This window comes from Lonchura striata, chromosome 3 (assembly GCF_046129695.1).
Source record: "Lonchura striata isolate bLonStr1 chromosome 3, bLonStr1.mat, whole genome shotgun sequence".
Classification (NCBI taxonomy): Eukaryota; Metazoa; Chordata; class Aves; order Passeriformes; family Estrildidae; genus Lonchura; species Lonchura striata.
In genome coordinates, this window is record NC_134605.1 from 34,387,360 (window position 1) to 34,410,930 (window position 23,571).

Consider the following 23,571-nt stretch of genomic DNA (forward strand, 5'->3'; position numbering starts at 1 on the left):
TCTTTAGAACTTTGCTTAAAAAAAAAACCCAAAGTAGACTAAATCTGCTTTTCCTCAGTGCCTATTGTCAGTTCATAATCCTGGGAATCTGAATGACTGAAGTACCCTTTTCATAATAAAATGAAAAGACATCTCAAAATGCCATTTTGTCTTATATCAAACTTATGCTGCCTAATGCACATGTTAGCTGTTACTTTACAAGATGCTGTTAATTGAATTTTATTTATACCTAAATAGAAAAGGTTTTCCACCTTATAACTAATTGATTAAAATATTTTAAAATGTAATGCAAGAATAAAGATTTTCAGAGCTGGTATTAGAACATATAACTCTGGTAACTCATATATGATGTCCATTTTTTTTTTTTTTTGCATAAATGAGAAAATGGAGGTGAAAGAGGGTAAAGAAAAGTTTGTAAAAGCAAGAATTATTATGTTCATTAAGAAGCACAGGGTAGGACTGTACAACTGGGTGAAAAGGGGTCAAAAGTATAGCATATCAGGAAAGATTTGAAGTGGAGGAGGGCAACTTTGAACTTATCCTCTGTTTTAGTTCAGCACAAATGCAAAAAAATAAAGTGATGTAGAGCAAAGGAGATACATGATTGGGGATTTTTAGGGCAGTTAGAGCATAGCAGAAAAGGAACAGTCTAATTACATGAAAAGCAAAGAAAAAAGAAAGAAAAACACGACACTGCACATTGAAGAAAAATTATGAGAGACTCTGGACTTCAAAAATCACAGTTCTTGCAAATGACATTTACTATGGAAATGAGCAAAAGATATCAAAGTAAAAGAAAATGAGCTGAAATAGTGATCTGGTATGCAATCTAAATAAAGAAAAAGAAGGCAATATTTATAACAGCAGAGAACAGCAAAATAGGTCAAAGGGAAAGCATTGAAGAAAGAGAATGGGATTTTCTTTGGAGAATTTTTACATGGGCTCTGAGAATAGAGCTGTTAGCAAAAGGATGAAATCATCATCATCTATATAAGAGTTGACAAAATAGAGACCCTCTCACCTGGAACATAAAAAGGAAGGACTTTTTCACTTTTAGTCTGTACTTGGACTGAGGAGTAGAGCAGTTAATTTTCTGAGCAAAACAGGACAAACTGGTGAAGTATCATGCCGCCACCTGCCTGTGTGGTTCCAGACAGGTCCTGGTTTGCCTAGAGCAAGCAACCCCCAGCAGCCAGACTGTCCATGATCCCTCTGATATCCTGGCTGATGAAGAGAAGAGTGTTGCTGGGGGGATACACACTAAACACTCGTGAACCCAGTGCTGTCCCCATGGAAAGCCCTGACTCAGCCATCACTGACCACCTCCCCCAACAAAAACTTTTCTTATCTCATCACCTCCACTGCACCTCTCAGACACACAAATGTAGCCACCTTCATTTTTTCACTCCCAGAGGGCCTCTCCCTTTAGATTTTAAAACACTTAGTGGATTATACCACAAATTATTCCTTCCATTTTCTTTCCAGGATGCTTTCAGTCCTTGCACCTCCAGTGATCCAGCTCTTTGGCCATACTCAGTTCAGTGAGACTGTCCTGATGTCACAAGCTATACAAGAGTGGTTTTACTGGAAAATAAATTTTAAAAACTGCTGGTGAGATGAACATTTGTGGTTTTAGGGCAGACTTTGTACTGCTCTGCATCTGTGTAGTCCTTTATGATAGCATGATGTGAAACACATATGCTTTCAAATTAAGCCTGGTATGAATGAGAACACAGAATAATGGAGAATTATTGTGGCTTTTTTTGTCAAGTTTTTTGTTCCTTTGTCACCTCTGTGAACAAAACTAGCAATAGGCAAAAATACCCACAACAAACCCAAAAAATACCAAAACCAAAACAAAATGAAATACTCCAAAACAAAATAAAACCCCAAAACCTGACGAAACCTCAATATTAACAGACAGAGGAAGGCCTCTTTAATTGATGGTATCATTTTTTTAGAGTCAGGATTACAAGAGCACTTTCATCAGATGTTCTTTCACGCTTGCAAAACTTATGTTAGGAATGTGGAATACAAGAACTCCCAAGACATACCTCTGAACAGAGGGTACAGGAAAGTGACTTGATGCAAGTTAAAGTTTTGCAATAGCTCCATGGCATTCAAGTTAAGCACTTGTGGTTAACAAAACTTTTCAGGTGCTATCAAGTCAAGGTAATCCATACTGACCTTTAAATGCACTGCAGACATTGAATAAATAAATAAATAAATAAATACATGAAAGTCTGTATTTGGTAGAAGGCTTAGGACACCTGGCCCTGTGTCAGCTTTTTTGTTTATACACAAAGACGCCTCACTCTAGCAGAGGAAAAAAGTGGCACTGCACTCCAGATCAATACTTCCCAGGGCATCAAATGGTGCCTTTCATGTGATAAAGCCCAGCCACAGCACCAGAAATAATTTATCCTCCCTCCCTCCCTCCCTCTTGCCCCCGCTGGCATGGAGATCAAGGCTGATTCCATCCATCACCAGCCTCCACAGACCTATCCAACTTGGAAATGCAAATTTCACTGCTTTGTTGCATTTTATTGCAACAAATCTGTAGACAAATTCTTTTGTAGAGATTAGGGGCCTTTACCTCATCCAGGATACCTCAGCTCATTGACTGAAATAGAGCTTAGATGATTGATGCTGGCTTTGGGACCTCCCTATCTGGTCAAACTTCATTCTGGTTGTTTCATTTGAATGAATGCAGACTGGAAGGAAGGTCTGGCAAAAATTTTAAGTACAAAAAAGGTGAAATTGTTTTGTGTAAGTTCCTGTGTGGATCACCACAGCTAATTCTGCCCCTCCCCCCATTAGTTATCATTGTACTTTATGACAAATCTCTAAACCTGTAGCAGTAGCTGGCATTTTAAAAAAACACTAGGTTTTTCTGTTGCCATTCAAAATTAAGAAGACCACAAAGGTAAATCCAAAGTAATGTCTAAAAGCAGTTATAGCCACATAGGTATAATGAGTAAGTAGTCTTTTGCTAAACCTGAATGATCTTATGATAGTACAACCAATTTCTGTTCTAAGTGTCCTGATATATTCTACTAATATTAGGATATTATGGAAGAGTAAATAAAAAGGAGATAGGCTAGGGTTTTTTTTCTTTTCCTATAAAGTGAAATAAGAAATATTTTCTTTAAATATTGTGGGTTGTTCTGTCTCATTCTGCCTTATTTTTTTTTTTTTTTCCTCTAGGATTACACTTTTTTTGTGTCTGAATTTTGACTTGTTACAATATATATGGGAATCTGCTGGTCAAACCGATGGGAAAGAAGCAAATGCAGAGGCAATTGAAGCTAGGACAGTTGACCTAGGAAGAATTTAGAGATATGGGCAGCAGTGTACAGATAGGGTGAGGCGAGGCAAAGCTGGAACTGAAGCTGGCAAAGGCACAAAGAATAATAACAAGAAGGGCTCCTACAGGTAGGTTAACCGGAAAGGTAAGGTCAAAGAAGGTGTACACCCTCCTCCCCGCTAAACAATGCTGGAAAACTGGTAACAATGGAAGAGGAGAAGGCTGGTGTACCTAAAATTTTTTGCTTCAGTTTTCAGTGGCAGTCTCTCTTCCCAGACCTCTCAAATGGGTGTACAACAGGATGGGGACTAGGAGACGGCCAAGTTCATGACCACCTGGGGACCCTGAATGTACATAAATCTACAGGGTGTGAAGAGAGGAAACCTAGAGTACTGAGGGAATTGGCTGACATAGTTGCCAAGCTTCTTGCCATGATTTTTGTAAAATGGCATTTAGATGAAGTCCCAGGTGATTGGAAAAGAGGAAGTGTTGTACACATCTTTAAAGACGGGAGAATGGAGGACTTTGTAGACTACCCACCTGTCAGCCTCACATCTCTCTTCCAACCCAGACCATTCTATGATTCTCTTTTAATTATAATGCATTGAGTTTTGTTATTGTTTCATGTCTATTTTATGGTCTCTACCTTGTGTTGACTGTTAAAAATTTTGGAACAAAACCAGTACAAAAATGTTGTTAATTTTTGTCTCCAATATTTCTTTTCATGAATGAATACAATTTCTGTGGTGAGGTTTTTTTTTGGATTTGGTTTTTTTTGACCAGATGGGTAACATTATTTAGTTGCAAAGCCACTTCATTGTTTTAAGGACATGAATTCTTATCTGGTGTACTGTGTAAGATTCCTAGAATTTGGAGGAAAAAGCCACACCTGAATGTAACCCTTTTCCCCATTTTTTAAAAATACCTGTTGAAAAGAACCCAAATCTACTAAGCCTTCATGATTCTACAAATTTTGGTAAGGAAAGCATCCTTCCAAAGCATTTTATTGCCTCAGATATTTCTTCTACTACTACAGGAAAATTATTAGTATTATTCTGTATTGGTTTGGATGATGAAGGGATTTTTGACATTTAAAAATAAGAATTACAGTTTTCTTAGTTATAGCAAAGAATTCAGATTCTAAGACAGTAATCTTATTAACTAATAATCTAAGAGAAAAAATTATCTGTTGGAGTTTTTTTGTTTGGTTTGTTTTGGGGGTTGGTTGGTTGGTTTCCTGACATTATTCCTCTAAATTATCTGCCCAGTGAGTTAAGAGATTGCACTTTTATACCTGTGCTCCCAACCAGGGCAGGCTACAGCTTCAGCTTCTATGAAGGAGAGGAATTTCAGGCTCTTCCTCCAGCAGTGCAGCAGTGCAGGTGGAGGTACTGGGACATGTAGGACTGAAGGCAACTTATGTTCCATGTGCCCTTTTCAATAACATTTTCAGGCTTCTACCTTTACTTATTTTTTTCATGAACATTGAGAACAGTTTAAGAGTGAGTAAGCCCACTTACTAGAGTGAGTAAGCTAAAATGCAGCTTGTATTTTGCACACTGCAAAGAAAAGAGAAGAGGAATTATTTTTGGGAGTGGTGTTGGTATGAGCTGACATAAATAAATGCTGTGAACCTTCTTTTTTTTCCTCCCTTGTTCCACAGCAATGGGAATGGACATATGAGGGCAGATCAATACATTAAATAGGGCAGCTGAGTTAGGCAAGAAATATTGATATTTGCTGTTTCTTTGGGCCTGCAGGAAATGACCATCTCTTTTGTTAAAGCCTGAAAAAGTAGGGAGGGTCTCATGTTCCAGAAATACAGTTGTCTCTTGGGATTTCTGCAGAAAGGAGGGAGTTTAAGCAGTATTAAAGGCTAGAATCCCCTGAAATGTTCTTCCTGTGTCTGGTAACACTGTTCTCCACAAACTTCTCTGGACACCTGGAAGGATTAGCCTGGAGGCACACCCCTGAGGGAAGTCTCTTTCTTTAAAAGGGTTTAGAGTAATTGCACTGAGAATTTCCTCACCCATTCAGCATGGGTCAGGACTTAAGTATTTCCTTAGTGCAGGGCTCCTCTGTGCAAAGCAAATTCTCACAGTGCTCATTCCTTGGAGTGAGGAATGGCAGACCTGGCCAGGGAAAGCTTGGGGCATGGCTGGAACCGGCAATAATCTTCTGAAAAGAAGGCACACCAAATATCTTACAGCTGAAAACATTTTTTTTTTTTTTCCTGGCACAAGAATACAGGATGTTGCTTAAGAGACTAGGGAATATAGACACCTCTGAATTAGGGGGACAATAAGGGAGTTATAAATTTGTGTACACATGTAGTTAAACATGCAAAAGCCCGTCTCTGGATTTTACTTTGGCAGCAAACCTTAAAAAGATTTGTTTCCTTCTCTGGAGAAAGGAGGATAGGTAAATTTCTATTATCTGTTGATTAAATTGTCCCTAAAAATAAGCATTAATTATTCAAAATTTTTTTTTATGCATTCACAAATAGTGCTGTGCAATTAATGAAAGCATGTTAAAGGGAGACAAAGTATAGAGTGAAATATAAGTAGCAGGGACCGAAATGTTTAAAATTTCTAGGTCTTAGGAGACTTATGTGGCCAAACTTTTCCTATTTTTAGAGGTTAACCCATAATTTCTATGAATGTTAATCACCCATGATCTAAATCCTAGTCCAATGAAGTCAGTGGGAGTTTTGCCACCAAATTTAGCAGGAAGAGGACCGACCAACCTGTGTAACTGTTATTTAATGCCACTGCATATAGGAAAACTGAACACATTTATTTTGATTGGTAACAACATTTATAATAATTCCCCAAAATTCTGTGGTTTTGGCTGGTAGAAAATATGGTTCTTGGGGGAAAAAGCTGCTCCAACAGATGTAATTTGCAATATATCACAATGTCAAAGTTAATTCTAGTTAATATGAAAGGAAAGTGTCCAAAATAATTTAAGATGCAAGGAATAGCATTTGATGGAAGGAAACTTAAACATAAGATCATGATATGCCAACAGTGAGCCTTGGAGGAGAGCTTGTCCTCCCTGCCCACAGTAGGAGCAGGAATTATTTTGTGGTACTTCAATTCAGTGGTTAAACATCCTTTCATTTCACAATGCATAGACTTTCATTTCTTTCACCAGTGTATGATGGTGGCAGGGTAGAGTCTACCAGTTTTTCACTCGGTCTCATCCTGGCTGGTCCAGGGGGATACCTGGCAGCCATTCTGGAACAGGGTCTGTGACCTCACAACACCTGGAGATGCCCTTCCCTCGCCTAGTTTCCAATACAGATGCAAAATTCAAAAATGTCACTTACAGCAAGCTTTTGCCTTGAATATATCCTCAATGAGAGTACACATCCTTATGCACAGTATGTAAAAAAAATCCACAAAGAGAAATCAGATACCACTCAAAAATCTGGATGAAGGAGGTACTTGTTATAAAGCAGTATGCATTATACCTTTGACTAAAGTTGAAATAATTTATTTAAAACTGGGACAACTGTGCAGTGGTACAATTGTAAAATTTCTCTTTGTGTCCAAAGATAAGTATCTGAATGAAAGCCATTAAAATTTCAAGAGTTCTCAATCACAGGTATAACAATACTGTGCTTACTTGTGTGATGAAAATTGCTGTTGGGAGTCATATAAATCTCAGTGGATGTTATCCAGGATAATAACCTTGACCAGTTTACTTCTTTCTAACATAATGCATTCATATTTAGATGTGGTATACCCAGGATATCATTTATACTATATTCCTTCATATGCTGGGAAATAAAAGAACAGCCTCCTCAAATACTCTTTATCTCTTAAGAGCTTCATTTTCAGAATGGAACTGATTGCTACAAGCATCAAAGCAGATTTCTTTCTTCTTTCTGACTGTTTTAGGCCAATAAGGCCAGCTTCCCACCAAGGCACAATGTGTTTTTTGGTACACTCATGGAAGAGATATTTTGCACGTACATGAACAGCTATCATGGTACTTTTCCCAGCTTGAGGTACAGTGGGGTTCAAACTACATGGATGCTGGGCTGGATCTGACATAAGATGGAGCCCCACATGCCCCCTTCTATGAAACTGCTATACCTATCTGTGTGAAACAGATAGGTAATACACTTTGTAATACAGGTTGAGGAATGCATCCAGTGCATCCCAGGCAGGAGGCCTGGAACTGCCAAGCCTTTGCACAACAAAGGGCACAGGGACCTGTGTCCCAGCCAGGTGACCCCCACTGAGAGATACAGCAGAAACCAATGATCTCCAGGGTGGTGTAGCTGCAAAGGGGCTTCTGTGCCAGCTCAGGTGGTGTGTGACTGTCAGATTGGCTCCTGGATGCTCAGACAGGGAAGTTTCCTTAACATATACCTCCTCTGCTGATCTGAAAGGGCTTGATTTAGAAAAGGAATAAGTGTGGGAATCCAGAGCTTCCCTCTGGCTGCCCTGGAAGGCCTGGGACCCTGGCAGGGTGTCAGGAACTCCCCTGTACAGAGCCCCGAGAGACACTGTCTCTGATCTCTGTCCATGGAAAAAAGTTCTCAATCTTACAGGATGAATTACAAGCTCTGAGTGTTTGATATAAGTAATAATTAAGTGTGGCACGAGTGCAAAAGTAAAATTTTAGGATTCTAGATTAGGGGTTCAAAGGGGACAAGATGGAGGAAATTGGGTGTGTCTTGTCCTTTTTCTCCTTCTTCATGCCCTCCATGTTTCACTGTGGTGTTGGCATTTTTCTACTGGTTTAGGCTGGGGACACACTGTTCAATGTAGGTGACAGATATTGGCACATTATTGTAAATATAGCACAGGTAGTTTCTGGTATATAATGTTTGTAACATCCCACTGAGGGCAGAGCCCCACACGCTGCCCTGCAGGACAGACTTGCGGCAGGGCAGCAGAACATGTTAGAGATAAGCAAGAATAAACAACCTTGAAAACCAGCACAGACGAATTATGGCTTCTTCTTTGGCAGCGGGGCAGAAAGACAGAGACTTTTTATAATCTCAGAATCATCAATACCTCAGATGATGTAGAGCATAGCAGACACATGATCAGGGATTTTTAGGGCAGTGAGAGCATAACAGAAAAGGAACAGTCTAATTCTGACAAATAAGAAAGATGCTTTTGGGCTGATTGGTGACTAAAGAATGGGCCATAGGGGAAATACTGATCAATCTTGTCTTCCTTGCCCACACTTGAGTATAGGTGTCATCACAATCTGTTTATTGTGGCTGTAAGTGGGATCCTGGACAAATCTGACCTTGGGCAGAATCCTGTCTTGCTGCTGCTGACAGCTGTTCAGTAAGAGCTCTCCAGGAAGCAGAAGGTTTTAAAGACTTTTTTACATCCAGGGTATTCCCATTCTTTCCTTTTAGGCCAGAAAGGCTTATCTTCAGTAGCCAGCAGTCTTGGCAGGAAAAATGAATACTTATATTCACATATGAATACTTTCATTTGCACATGAATATCAGTATCACTGTGAAGGGCAGGAACTCCACAATACTAAAGATATCCAAAATCTCCTTGCATGAATAATAACAGAGAGATGATCAAGACAGTGAGATGATCTTGCCAAACTGAAACACAAGGAAGAACATACTGAAGTATTTGTGAGTAAATTGCTCCTTTCCTTATGTAGAACAGCTGCACAGCATTTTCTGTCATGGGTTTGCTATTTATAAACTTTTGTAGAGAATTCTATTTTGTTATACTGACTCCTATATAGTCTGAGCAATAATTTGTAACAGTGCAAAGCCTGTCTATATTTTAAGAAAGAGGCAGATCCAGAATAAAGGTTGATCCTACAGCCTGACTTCGGCATTTCATGACATTTAAGAATTTGATTTATAATCCTTAATATTTCATTAAAATAAACACATCATTTACTAGGAACTTAACATCAAATTTAGGAAAAAAATAGAAATGAAGAAGGTATGAGTGTAAAATTATTGTAAATTTTTTTACTCTGTATCTTGCATTGCTTCCACAAAGAAAACCAGATTGTGTTTTGTAGCTCTATTGTCCTATGACTTTGGAAAGATGTTGTAACTCTCTGTGATTTTGCTTTGATTTTACCACATTCTTCCTTTGGGAATCAAACAAAATCACTAAACACACAAACACACACAAAATTTAAAAAAACACCATGTTTCATCCTGAGATTTCCTAGGTTTGATTGCTAAGGTCAAATTACCTTTGTTAGAAAAATGATTTTGACTGTAAGTAATAACAACAACAACAACAACAATAACAACAACAACAACAACAACAACAACAACAACAACAACAACAATAATAATAATAATAATAATAGAAAATCAGTTAATTATCAAGCAGGTATAGTTTCCTCCACAATTAATGAATCATGTAAGCATGTAAGCATGTCTTCTGAGCTACTGATTTTACTTTAGAAGAAACTGAGCATTTTAGTCTCTCAGATAAAAACATTGCAAGAGGTTAAACAGGCCACAGAAGGCTCCATGCTCAGTTCAAATTTCAGCTAGTAAAGCTAATCAGAAAAAACCTTGCCAACTCTTTTGCCAGATTAATCCACTTAACTGCTAGTTACTTTACAGCCACTCCAGAATATTTCTACTCTGTACATCCTTTAGTAATTACTTCCAATATTTCTGTTAGCATTTCCCAATATGTTTCCTTCCTTGTCCACACTGACTATACAAAATTTTCCAAATTCCTGCACTAATTTTGGTGAAATATTAAATAATTTCCTTTCTGTCCACTGAGGAAGGAACAGGAAGTTTCTCACATAAGACATATTCTCAACAGCATGGATAACCATGTTGAAAATAGATGTTATTACTATTGTATAGAGAAAATAGATGTTATTAATATTGTATAGAGAAACCCACAATGTTATTCTCTCATTTGGTATATCATAGCTGCTTTCCCATATATAATCACTTTACCTACTGTCTTCTGCTTTACCAGGTTGAGAAAAGATTTCAACAGCTTCAGCAAAACATCACAGTGTGGCCCTTGCTTCTATTTTCACTGAGCACCTCTATAGGGTCTTTGTGAGGTGTGTTCTGAAGGCTGCAAGAGAAAGTGATGGGTATAGAAATAGAGTTCTCAGTGCTGCAGATGCCATGAAATAACTGAAGAGTTAAAAATTATAGATGCTTCATTTCAAGTACATATTGCTTTACCACAAAATTCTTTTCCAGAACTGAGGCAAAAAGATTTTCATAGAATGGTTACCAAGAATGTAAAGTGTAAAGGACTGACTACACTTAGTAATTAAGTCTATATAATTATTTTAGACTTTGACTGTCTTCTGCTATAGTGGCTTCTTCTTTTCAAGATTAGCTGTCACACCTTCTGCTCTCTGTTAGCCTCTATTTTCCCTTCCATTTTATAACGACTAGGACAGAAACTTCCTCTCTGGAAGAGAGAATTAACATTCAGCATCATGGAAGTACAAAAGACAATTCCATTATCAAGGGATTCCTATGAACTTTTGCAAACCATTTTGGGATGTGTGGCCATCTCTTAATATAGCTAGTAGGAAACAATGACCTTCTTAAACTTCCTCTACCCTTCCATGCAGAAAAGCTATTAACTTGTACAGAAAGCAAGTATTTATATCCACAATTGAGGATTCCAATTAAACTACTTGATTTTGAACTGAAAGCAGCTGTATTATGCAACGCTTATTAGCCTTCAAATTTGTATTGGAAAGGAATTCATGAAAGTTATCCCACTTTTCCATGCTCTGACTTATTCCAGCATTGGTGTCTCTGAAATCAGCTGTAAATGTCCTTGGCAGCTATGCAAACAAAGCTTGCTGCTGCAACATAAATTGTATGAGTTGCTGAGCGCTGCTAGAGAGAGGCAGAAACACCTTCTGCTGCCATTGTCTTCAGCATAAATTGACAATGACACATCACCCCTTGCATAGCTCAGTGGGCTGCAGGGCTGGATTTATAATTATTTCACAGGGTTTTTTATATGCCTTGTTCCAGACCATTGATAAGAAGAATATGCTAAAAATTTGGTGAGAGGGAAAAAAATAAAAGTGACAGCAATACCACAGGTCAGATCCCGAGCTTGTGTGAATCAGCACGGCACAGCTGATTCCCATGATGTTGTATCAATCTGTCCCTGCTGAGGTTCTGCTTAAAAAATTTTAATGGCTATCAATGCAGAAGAAATACTTCAGATATATTGCTAAATAATGGCTTAGATGCCACAGCAAGAAACAATATCATGACACTTATTATGCCATTTTAAAACAATATAAGACATGTCTGAGAAATTAAATCTGTCACCCTGGGAAAGAGTTCTGGCTGTCAAAAAGGTAACAGAATTGAAATTCAATTACCTACTTTCTATGTTGTTCATGGTAATTCCCCAGCAAATACTACAGGAAATTGAAGAGGAGATTAACCTGTAAAGTGTTTCTATAATATAATTATTATTTTAATTATTATAAGGAAAATCCATACAATTCTGCAGAAAACCAGATGAATTTTATAAGAATTGCAGCTGTTTGTCAGGCTAAGATTAGCTGCCATTGGCCATGACCATCTCACTCTGAAGGCAGCCACAGGCTCACTTCTGTAGCTTTTTCTCATGATTTCTGTGGCAATAGTCTGTGGGGGATGAGACTGATATTGAGCTCTTAGTATCTCGAGAAGAAGAAAGTCACGAGGGAAGTAACTGTAGTCCCTTTGTGTCATCAATCTCCACATTCTTTCCTTGCTGGAGCTGGTTCAGTGCCACCCTAAGCGTTAGGATCCCTTGGGTGGCAAACACTATTGAAGGGCCAGTGTCTCCAAGACTAGGTAGGAGCTGGTCTTCATTTTCCTGTATGACTTCTCCAGCTGTGAAGAGTGGAGCTCAGAGACTATTATTGACCTAACTTCATTATGCCATGAGGAATGGAGTAATGCAGCAGAAGGTACTTGGAGATCCCATTTCATAGTGCAGCTTGAGAGTGAGCTTTAGCCCGTAGGCTAACACTGCAACCATTAGTCATGAAGACCCAGACCTCAATGTGTTTGCTAATCATCAAGATATTGCATAGGGGGAAAAATGGAGCTGAATATCATATGCAGAATGAACAGTCCACTTCAATTTAGGCTCCTTTGTGGATTTAGTCCTAAAGTAATGTATACATAGTCTGTATGTAAACGTCAAAGGCAAACTGCACTTAGTCTACAAAGAAATTAAGATTCCTCAAGGCAGACATTTTTAAAAGGGATGATGATGTCAAGTATCTGTGTTATGGAAGAATTCATTTTTTTTTCAGGTCAACTTTGTACAGGTAATAATAGACAAGACTGTCAAAAGGAGAAATAAGATAAAAAGGAGGACATTAACTGCTGATGCTCTCAAAGGCTGGTATTTCTTACCCTATCACAATGGGTTAAGTGTAGAAAACTGATTATATTTTACATGTCAAGAAAAATACCGAGAACAATGAATGTTTCACTAAGTGTGGGATGAAACAGTATGGTTTGAGTTCAGGTTTATGTATTCCCAATCTCCTTAATCCTCTTCAAGATTTTCTGTTACCTTCCCAGATTCTTAAAGGGAACAAACTGGAAGTTGTGCCAGAGATTTTAAGAGTAGGCTGTGATGTGTGTGTGCAGTTCTCATGGTGGAAAGGCAGCATTGGTGAGTACAGAGCAGTGCAGGGGAGATCAAATATCTCATGTATGTGAACCCAATTTGCCTTTGCACTGTGGACTGCAAAGTGCCTGACCTCTAAGTGAGCCAGTGCTGAAATCTGTAGTGCTTGACAAGACTCTTTCTGATGCTTGAGCTAAACTGTTTACAGCTTCCTTGCTAATTTCTCTACTCCTCTGAAGCCTCTAGAACAGAGATGCCCTGATTATTAATGGCTTTGTCAGCAGCAAGAGGTCTTGGTGGTACTCAAAATAAAATGGATAGTGTTCAGGGAGCCTACATCCTCATCAAACCTAATTGTGAATTACAGGGGGGGTTTATATCATGACATGAAGTCAGACCCATCCTGAGCAGGCCAGTCTCAGCAGAAGAAGCAGTCAAGTCGCAGCACAGGGTCTTAGCAAGCTAGCTCACAGACTGGCAGTGCTTATAAGCCTAAGCATCACTCTGAAAAGGCTGATTTTGGGTTCACAGTATTTCTGTGTGTGTAGATGTATTGTTAGCCTAGGGCTAGCTTGGGGCAATCCACATGAGACTGCACTGCACCAGGCAAGTGCTTCCTCTTTCTCAGTATGTTCTGACACTTCTCTGTATCCTAGTCACTTCATGGAGGCTCTTGGAAAAGGGTTTAATTTTATCTTCTTTTAGCTCTTTCTCTAAGCACATTTTGCAGTTCCTGGTTATTTGGTCACATGGGAACTCAGAGCACAATCACCATTTGGAGCTGAGTTAGAGTGGCCAGTCAGGATAAAGAAAGTTGCAGTTAATAACATAGCTATAAAAAAAATAATTATATAGAGCTAGATCATGCCCTCAAGGCCATGCCTTGTATCTGGAAGAGTTTTCATGGTGTGAATTGAATGCATTCTTATTGGCATGCACAGCAACATTGAAAGTGTTACAAAAGCTGATGCATCCTGCCTCAGGCTGAATCCTGGTCACCACCATGACTTCCCAGAAGAGCAATTAGGTGTGGTGCCTGTGTTCCTCCAGTCATCCCTGCCCTGAACTTGCCTGACCCATGTGCCATAGGGGAAAGCTCCTTATTCCTTCCCCTTTTGCTCTGGCCGTGGAGACCAGCCAGTGCATAAGTAGCCTTGCTGTGATCAGAGTTCTGTTATGCTGAGAAGGTCCAGAGGAATGATCAAACTATAGCAATTTCCATTCCAAAAACAGAAGAAAACTCAAGATCTTACTGATTTATATCACTTTAGGGAGATAAAGCTATGGGGTTGCAACTCCATTGTTTAAGCCCTCGTAACAATGAAGTATTTAAGAACAGGAGAAAAACAAGTACTGGACCAAGTAAATCTAAGGCAAATCCTCACAGCTGAGATGTGGTCCACACAATACAGGAAACATACTTTTAGCTTGGCTATTCAAAATGTCTTTGTTTGTTTGTTTGTTTTATTGAAAGACAATAATGGCAAGGCTCTTTGAAGACCTAGGAGAAGGTTTTAGGTGTGGCCAAGGAATCTGCACTTTTTAAAGCAAGAGGTGGAAGTAGTGAAAATTGATTCTATTCTCTTCATATAAAGTTTGTGCAGCTTTGAGTCCTCAGCTCCAAATGAACGAACAATGCTGAAAGACAGTTATTTAATGATGCATCACAAAGAACCAGAAATGGAGAAATACATTAATTAGAAGTTAAATAAGTCAAAGTTCATACTCTATATGAACTTTAACTTATATAAACTTCACAGTTTATATTTCAATGTTGAATTTCACATAGGAGTTTCATTAATTTAATTTTGCTGCTTTTCTTATGGCCTTAAAAGATCCTTAGAACTAGACAAGTTTAAATTAGATTTAAAAGTATTTTCATTTTAGAAATTCTCCAACATTATAAATTTAGGGGATATTATGCATTTTATGTGATTTTTATAGTTATGTCTGTTTTATTTGGTTTTGGTCATGTTTATGTAAAGTTTCCTGTTAATAATTGTATTTTTTAGATGCCTACCCCTCAGTTACTTTTATGGGACTGTTATATGATTTCTAAGATAATTTTCAAATAGAAATTTAATTATCTGTTTTTATAAGAAATAATTATAATGTGGCCACTGCCAGGACATTGCAGCCTGTGTCATGCAGGAAGCCTTCTATGAATTCAGAACAATCAGCTTTACATCTTACACCTGTGAACAACAAAAAGTGCCAGCAAAGCAGTATTACAGTCTATCTTGATAGTAATTTCAAAGCAAGAAAACAATATGTTTCCATTTTGTAAGTCCTCTGTCAGCCCACTTCTGAATGTTCTCAGCTCTTCTTTCTAGTGTCGATGCAAATTTGCCATGTGATAGCATGCCCATCAAAATACATGAAAGGAAACAAGACAGGCAGCCCAACCAACTCTCTAGGAGGATATGCATTAGCATGGCCTTTTTCTTTGTCAGCAATAGCACAACCCATCCGTTCATTAATACTCTTTATCCCTCTAGTTAGGGGACTTCTTCCCATCTGATTTTGTTCTTTGCAATTTCAGGGTTGCTGCATGGGTCTTTGAGCAGCCCTGTCTAGTGGAAGGTTCCCCAGTCCATGGCAGGAGGGTTGGAACTAGATGATGATCTTTAAGGTCTTTTCTAACACAAGCCATTCTATGATTACTGGATTTAGTTATTCATGGAAACAGACATACCCATTCAAGAGCAATTCAACAAATTAATGACTTTCAACATGAAGAAATTATTAAAATAAATTTCAGAAATCTCAGCATATGAGAGACACATGGGCAGAAAAGACAGAAGGTGGAAAATGATAAAGAAGAATTACAGGGGGGACACCACGTTCAAAGACCTTAATGATACCTTGTTGGATGGGTAAGACAGATAGATTTTGAAGGCTAAGACCAGAGAAAATATACCATAAGTAGTAGACAGATCAAAGACATGATTTTGGGAGTGGGAAAGTGTATCATTAGTTCTTTATGAAATCCTGTCTCACAATTAAAGCAAGATATCCTGCGAAAACGCCATTTATACTTTTTGTTAGTTAATTATTCTGCCAATTCTTAAAAGTAAGGCTAACACTGAAACTCCTGTCAGTCAAAGATTTGCAATGCATACAATAAAAAATGAAAAGGAAGGAAAGAAGTTGAAGTTAAATCTGTAAGCAAGCTTTGCCATCTGTAACTCAGCCAGACTTTCTACCCTATTGCTTGTCATTGAACAAATCTGTACAAATCTGAAGTGAAAAAGCAGCTAGGGCTTTACTGATATTTATTGAAGATATTTTTGTGCTATGTACATGGATACAGATTTCCAAAGATTTATCAACATTGAAATTATCTTGCAGATTACTACTAAATGAGTTGATATTTCACCACAGAAATATGCTTGCAAGCAGAAATAATTCCTTTGGATACCCTCATTTGTTCCAGTTTGTTGCTGTCATGCTGGCATGGTAGCATGGAGGAAGGTTTTAGAAAGGCCTTGGGAATGGTAAACTGAGGAAAAGGATACATTCATGTATGCCCCATTGTATTAGAAAGGCCTTGGGAGTGGTAAACTGAGGGAAAAGATACATTTATGTGTGCTCCACTGTTTCGGGAAAGTCCCGCTTCAGCATTCCTCTGTAGACCCCCTTCTCCCCACCCCTGAGCAGTTCCCATTGGACCTGGCCCCTGGGGTGGTTCTGATGTGCCTTAGCTGAACACTTTCTCTATTGTTTAAGACCTTATCTCTTAATTTTGCTGTATAAAACTGTATCTGGGCAATAGCCTGGGGCCTTTGGTCCCTGCAACGCTTCAGGCAATACAATCTCTCTGGACAGCATACCATTGGTCTCTCTTGGTCTCTTTATCTCGAACCCTAGCGGCGACTGAGGCAGCGCCGCAGCTCGGACCGTGCTAACCCAGACGCTGCCTGGTGAGCCCAGGGCAGCGGGACCGCGGAAAACCCCGGCCCCGGAGGGGACAGCTAGCCGGAGGGTCCCGGGGGGCCGGGGAGGGGCGGGGGACAGCGGCGAGGAACCCCCGAAAGCAAAGTGGTGGTCGAAAGAGAAGCAACACCAGTTTATTAATGAAAGCCTGTTTATTTCTTTATTCACATTTGGAAGTAGCAGGGGAAATAACCCACAATGAGTAATTTATTTAATGAATTTTGCCAGACTTGTCTCTGCTGCCCATGAATTGCCACAAATACACAAATTCTAAAAAGCACTCATGATTTGAAACTATTAGCATATTTCAACAGATTCTATGAACAACTTTTGCCATGGGTATCAGTAAAAAAATAGCATTATATATTATAACTGGCATCTGTAAACAGGGGTGAATTAAAATATATCAGATAACTTTTTTTTAGTACTTGCAAATTATTTCCTAGTGAGTATTTATATCTTGACTAGCAGTGAAAAATATTAAATCCAGTCCATCTAACCTGAAACCAGCTCAGAAACTTCTCCAAGGATGTGACTGTCATTGAGCCAATGCCAACAAAGCCAACAGCCCAAGTGTCCACAGAGAGGTCTGGGCAGGATTTCTAAACTTGATTATCTGGCCCTTGGCAGTCAGGCTAGCCAGGGCATGGCTAGTTCAGATAAATAAGGCGTACCCTTTTTCTGCACCAGCTGACATAAAGGCACTCTGGGCGAAATCTGAACTCCAGCAACAGGGATGAAATGCCCTGATGTGCTCTGTCCCAGAACCAGCCCTGGGTTGAAGACAAAGCTTGCTTTTTTTGCTAACTTATCTCTTAGAAGTGTTGAAAATTTTACTATTACTGAAAATCGTAAGCCTTCTTCGAAAGAAATCAAGAAGTGCAGGGAATATTTTTGTTGATAAAAGTGCTATTTACTCTTACATAGCCTGGCAAAAGCAGAGTATTGTGGCATCTGGAATATTCTTGAGGGAAGTAATCTGAAGAGCCACTTTCTTAAGCATGTTTTCTGCACCTCTTGTTTAACTAGTTCACATACTTATTTTCCAATCATCATGGCCATATTAGTTAATAAATTAAAACACTGGATGCATAAAAGAATACTATCAAGTTTGTACAGACAGCTAGTAGCATATTTGCCAAGGCCAAATTGTTTCACTTGATTTATTTCTAAGTCAGAAACAGTTTCAGCAAATACATCAGCATTCCTCCTCAAGAAAAAGTATTTATTTTCTCCTTAGCAAAGAATCAAGTTGACAATATTCTGAATAATATATTATCTATATCCATCCATCCATTCACCCAGAACTAAATTCTCCTAGGCTGAGCAATGTTTCAGGTTTAAATTTCTCTATTTGTATTTCTCTAAGGGTAAAAAAGATCTTTACAAAACACTGAGTCAAAAGGGCTTATTTTCATCCAGTATTGGGAAGGGATTTCTCATTCCCTAAAGTAGGCAAATTTGTATATATTAATTTACCACTTAGATCTGTGTCCCTTAAGCTCTTGTCTTGCAGTTACTCCAAAACCTTTTTCAGTATTAATCCTACCACTTGCATTTTGCCTGCTAGGCCTCCTACTGTTTGCTTTTACAACATTTCATATTTTTCATATTCACATTCAGAATTTCTGCTGCCCTAGTGCATTCAAGGCTTTGGGTTTCATTTCACTAATGGGCCCTTTTTGAGAGGGTGATATTACTCAGCTTTTAGCCTTGTCTATTGTAGGGACATATGGCACACTATTTCTCACTCTTGTCAGTAAAAGTATATGAAATAAAAGGGGATTTTTGTTGTTTTTTTTTTTTTTCAATTAATATAATTTACTGCATCTCCCATTGCTTTAGAGATTATACTTGATCCCTGAAAAGCAAATGCAGCAATCTATGTAGCAGCTGTATAAATCAGAAGATGAAACTAAAAGCGAGGTGTAGGAAGAAAAAAAAAAAAACCAAAAACAAAACCCATAGAGCAGTCAAGACCTTGAGAAAAAATTAGTGGGAAAATAGAAGAAGTGAAAATACAGCCTGAACGAAGCAAACAAAGTAAGCTGAATTGAACTTCCCTACAAGGTGAGATCGTTGCTTTACCAGAAACTATGGCTAGTCCTCTGACTACCTTCAACATTTTCTCCATTGTGAAAAGAGATTGCTTTTCCATTAGAAACACACTAAACTACAGTTCTTGTTCAGACAGGAAATACCTCATGTGTTTTCAGAGACTTTTTCCATGTGGTTGAAAATAAGTGCATGCATAATTGCTTTGAGACCTGAATTTTGAAATGAGCAACACTCTTTTTATGTGCAGGTAAGCTTGAAAACTCAGGACATAGCTATGATCTAGTTTAGGTACACAGAGAGAGTCAGTACTGCCTGAGTGCCTGAACTCCTCATGTGACTGCTGTTGGACTCCGAGGTATTGATGATTCTGATTGTAGAAAGTCTCTGTCTTTCTGCCCCACTGCCAAAGAAGAAGCCATAATTCGTCTGTGCTGGTTTTCAAGGTTGTTTATTCTTGTTTATCTCTAAAATGTTCTGCTGCCCTGCCACAGGTCTGTCCTGCAGGGCAGCATGTGGGGCTCTGCCCTCAGTGGGATGTTACAAACATTATATACCAGAAACTACCTGTGCTATATTTACAATAATGTGCCAATATCTGTCACCTACGTTGAACAGTGTGTCCCCAGCCTAAACCAATAGAAAAATGCCAACACTACAGTGAAACATGGAGGGCACAAAGAAGGAGAAAAAGGACAAGACACACCCTATTTCCTCCATCTTGTCCCCTTTGAACCCCTAATCTAGAATCCTAAAATTTTACTTTTGCAACCATGCCACACTTAATTATTACTCATATCAAACACTCAGAGCTTGTAATTCATCCTGTAAGACTGAAAACTCTTTTCCATGGACAGAGATCAGAGACAGTGTCTCTGGGGGCTCTGTACAGGGGGGTTCCTGACCCCCTGCCAGGGTCCCAGGCCTTCCAGGGCAGCCAGAGGGAAGCTCTGGATTCCCACAGACTGCAAGAGGGATTCTTCCTAGTTGCTGAGGAAAGCAAAAGTGCACATAACCACATGCAGATGCACATGTAGAGACACAGCTATTGCTTTCTATCTTTTCCTATATTTTTCTTTATGGGAGTCTGGCTTTTCCTTGTGCTTCATGTGTTTGCACTGTTCTTTGAATGGCAAAAGTGTATGTGGGTGGCAGACACAGCTTCAAGATGGCTTTCTCTGCCCAGACATGTGAGTGACAGGATGTCCTGCTAAGGTGACTGTGTGTGTAGCACAGTTAGGTGATGAATCTAGGCTTGGGAACAGGCTTGGAACAATCAGGCAGAATAGGAAAAGCCAGAAGGGCCACTAAACTTGCCCAGTCAAGGGTGAGCTGCAGATGGAGAAGGAATGTAGCTGAGATTTTCCAGGATCTCCAGACTCTGTTACTTTTAGATTATCCTTCCTTACTGAAACAGAAGAAGCACCAGGGTCTAAGACTCAGAGAGTGAAAGAGAGAAGGGATGCAGAAAGTTCACATTCTTAAAGTATGTGTGTATGCATAGACACATCTTTCAAAATTTACAAAGGCAAGTGTATATAAAATCCTATATTTTGATAAGAACCTCTCCTTGTAGAAGTCTGGCATATAAATTTAAAAATGTAGTTTTTGTTTGCTTTTCTAAAGCCAAGTGAACGCAAGCTAGATTGTAATCATGCTGAAAACAAAGTATTTACATCCAAGGAATGCATTAGTAAGGGAATACAGTTTTCATGTGATTAGACTTATGAAGAAGAATAATGTACTGCAGCCCTATTGTAGTTTATTTCTGCAATAAATTGCAGAAGTAGGATTTCCATCTTTATTTGTTTCCTGAACCTTTGGGTTCTTTAATTATTTGGGAAAATTTATAGATATAGGTGTCAAAGTGTAAAGTATATTTACATTTACCAACATAACTTTGGAAAGCTTTATATTTGATCTTTAAACAATAAAAATCTGATAATTTATGGAAATCCATGAAAATTTAGTTCTTGCAGAATGTGTGAGTCATGGTCCTGAGATGCTTATGAATATTACTGCTACTCTGTCATAGCTCTATTAAAGTACTTTATTGTCCTCACTTGTGCTCAATTCTGCAAATTGCAGCCAATCCCAATTTTTATAGTTTTTATATTTACCAGTGTTGTGTTTATTATATTGTGACTTTTTATTAAATCTCATTGTGCTTAATTTTTCAATTACTCATCAAAATCATCATCTAGTTCAGTTAGTATTCTTGTTGGATTAGGGACTCCTGTTGTTAATTGTTAGATTTCCTGCACGGTTATTCATGCAGTACTTTTTGATTCTGTGAAAGAAGAGAAAGTACCTACTGACTGCAGACAGAATAGAGAAATTCTAAAATTCTGGAACTTTAAATAAAAAAAAAACAACCCGAAAAATAACCCTTAAAATCCTAAAAAAAACCAGACAATTAAAAAAAAATGGAAGCACATGATAAATTTTACTGTGGTCATAAGCCTAATAAACACAGCATTTTAGCACTGCTAAATGCTCTCTCTGGACTACTAACTGTAGTTCTGGAGGCAGTTTGAAAGAACAGGGCATTTCCAATGCAATGAAGAAGTACCAACCTCCTTCCAGTTTAAAAAGAAAAAAGGGAGAGGTGGCATTAGCAAATGAAGTGGACTTCATCTTTATTGTTGTCAAAATAATGAACTTATTTGTATTAGCTTTCCATACCAAGACTACTGCCTCACTTTAAGTGTGCCCTACTAAAATCTGAGGACCTACTGACTGTGCTGTACAGTTTAAGTAAAGATAAGTAGAAAAATATTCTAAGACATATTAATCCAAAACAATTTTAAACTAAGGAAAATAAATTAATTTTCAGAGGCAGAAGCAGTGAAACATCCATCTATTCATCCATTCATTAATTTCTTTTGAATACCAAAACAATCACAATGAATTTACGAGCCACAAAAGGCAAAAGTTTTCTTTGTAAAACCTGCAAACTCTGAGCATGTGCCAATTTGTGTGTGCGAACCTAGTGGATCTTGTGCACTCATACAAGTATGCAAGTATGTAAAATAAGCACTGGCATCCTTCACTTGCCATTTCTATTAACAAGCGCTGAGAAACCAAGTCTGCAAGGCCTTTGAAGATTCAGTCTGTCCAAACAGCAAACAAGTAAGAAGTGTGACATTAATTTCTAAGAACATGAAAAGCTTCCCTCTGCCTCATCCTTTTCTGAGTTATGGAGAAAAGTATCTCAAGGCTTTAAAATGAATGTGTTTAAAATGTCAAGGAAACTGGACTCTTGGATCTGTTGTATATTTTAGTCCAACAGGAGTATAGAGTTATTTATGCATAAAAGAATGTAGTCAGAGAAGAGTCCTTTTTTTTGTGCTTCCATACACAGAATGTAACTCTTAAAAACTCACAGTATCACACACAGAATGGGTCAGGTTGGAAGAGACCGCACTGGGCCATTTGGTTCCACCTCCCTGCTCAAGCAGGACCACCCCAAAGCACATGGCACAGGATTGAGACCAGATGGTTCTGGAATATCTGGAGATTCCACAGCCTCTCTGGACAATCTCTTACAGTGTGTGGTCAGCTGCACAGTAAAGAAGTTTTCCCTCATGTTCAGATGGAACTTCCTGTGCATCAGTTTCTGCCCATTGACAGTATGGACACGGAGCAGAGCCCGGCTCCATCCTCCTGGCACCTCCCTTCAGATACTCACAGACATCCATGAGTTCCCCTCTCAGTGCCTCTTCCCGAGGCTGAACAGACCCAGCTCCCTCAGCCTTTCCTCATCAGAGAGATGCTCCAGTGCCTCAATCATCTTTGTTACCCTCCACTGGAGCCACTCCAGGGGCTCCATGTCTCTCTTGTCCTGAGGAGCCCAGGACTGGACTCAGCACTCCAGATGTGCCTCACCAGGGCTGGGCAGAGGGGCAGGATCACCTCCCTTGAGCTGCTGGCAGTGCCCTTCCTAATGCACCCAGAGTACCATTTTCCTTGCTAGCTCCTTTCATTGTCTCTCCTCTAGTTTCTCAATCTCTGAAATAGCCTCACATCTTAGCTGTTCTTAAACAGGTCTGTCTGCTTTTCCAATAAAAATATATCAATAAAAGCTTTCTTTCTGCTGTCCTTCAAACCTCCATCTTTTGCCCAAGGCAAAGAAGCAAGGGTACAGCATGTGAGTACAGTGAGTACAGTACATCAAACTGTACAACTGTCTTCACAAAAGACTCCCAATAATGATAATAATACTTTTACTATTTAAAACTTAAAATTAAGGACATACCATTGCAAAAGGTGGATATCTATCTATCTATCTATCTATCTATCTATCTATCTATCTATCTGTCTATCTATCTATCTATCTATATAAATATATATACATATACAAGTATATATCTGTATATATAGTGTAGCTGTGTGTGGAATTAGTTAAAATAATTTATTTCATCTTTTTTTGGTAAACATGGGTTTTGTTTCTCTTCTGTGCTTCCTCAGACATCAAAGAGGCATCCTTACTCACACTATTTGTACATCTACTCTAATGCAAATAGTTGAGCAATGAGCTCAGCCTCTTTGCTAAGCCTATGGGGAGGAAGGATTGGCTGATAAAAAGGAAGTGGAGTTTGAATCACAGCTCTCCATTTTTCTCGATAAAACATCACAGGATATGAGGCTGAAAAATGAACAGCC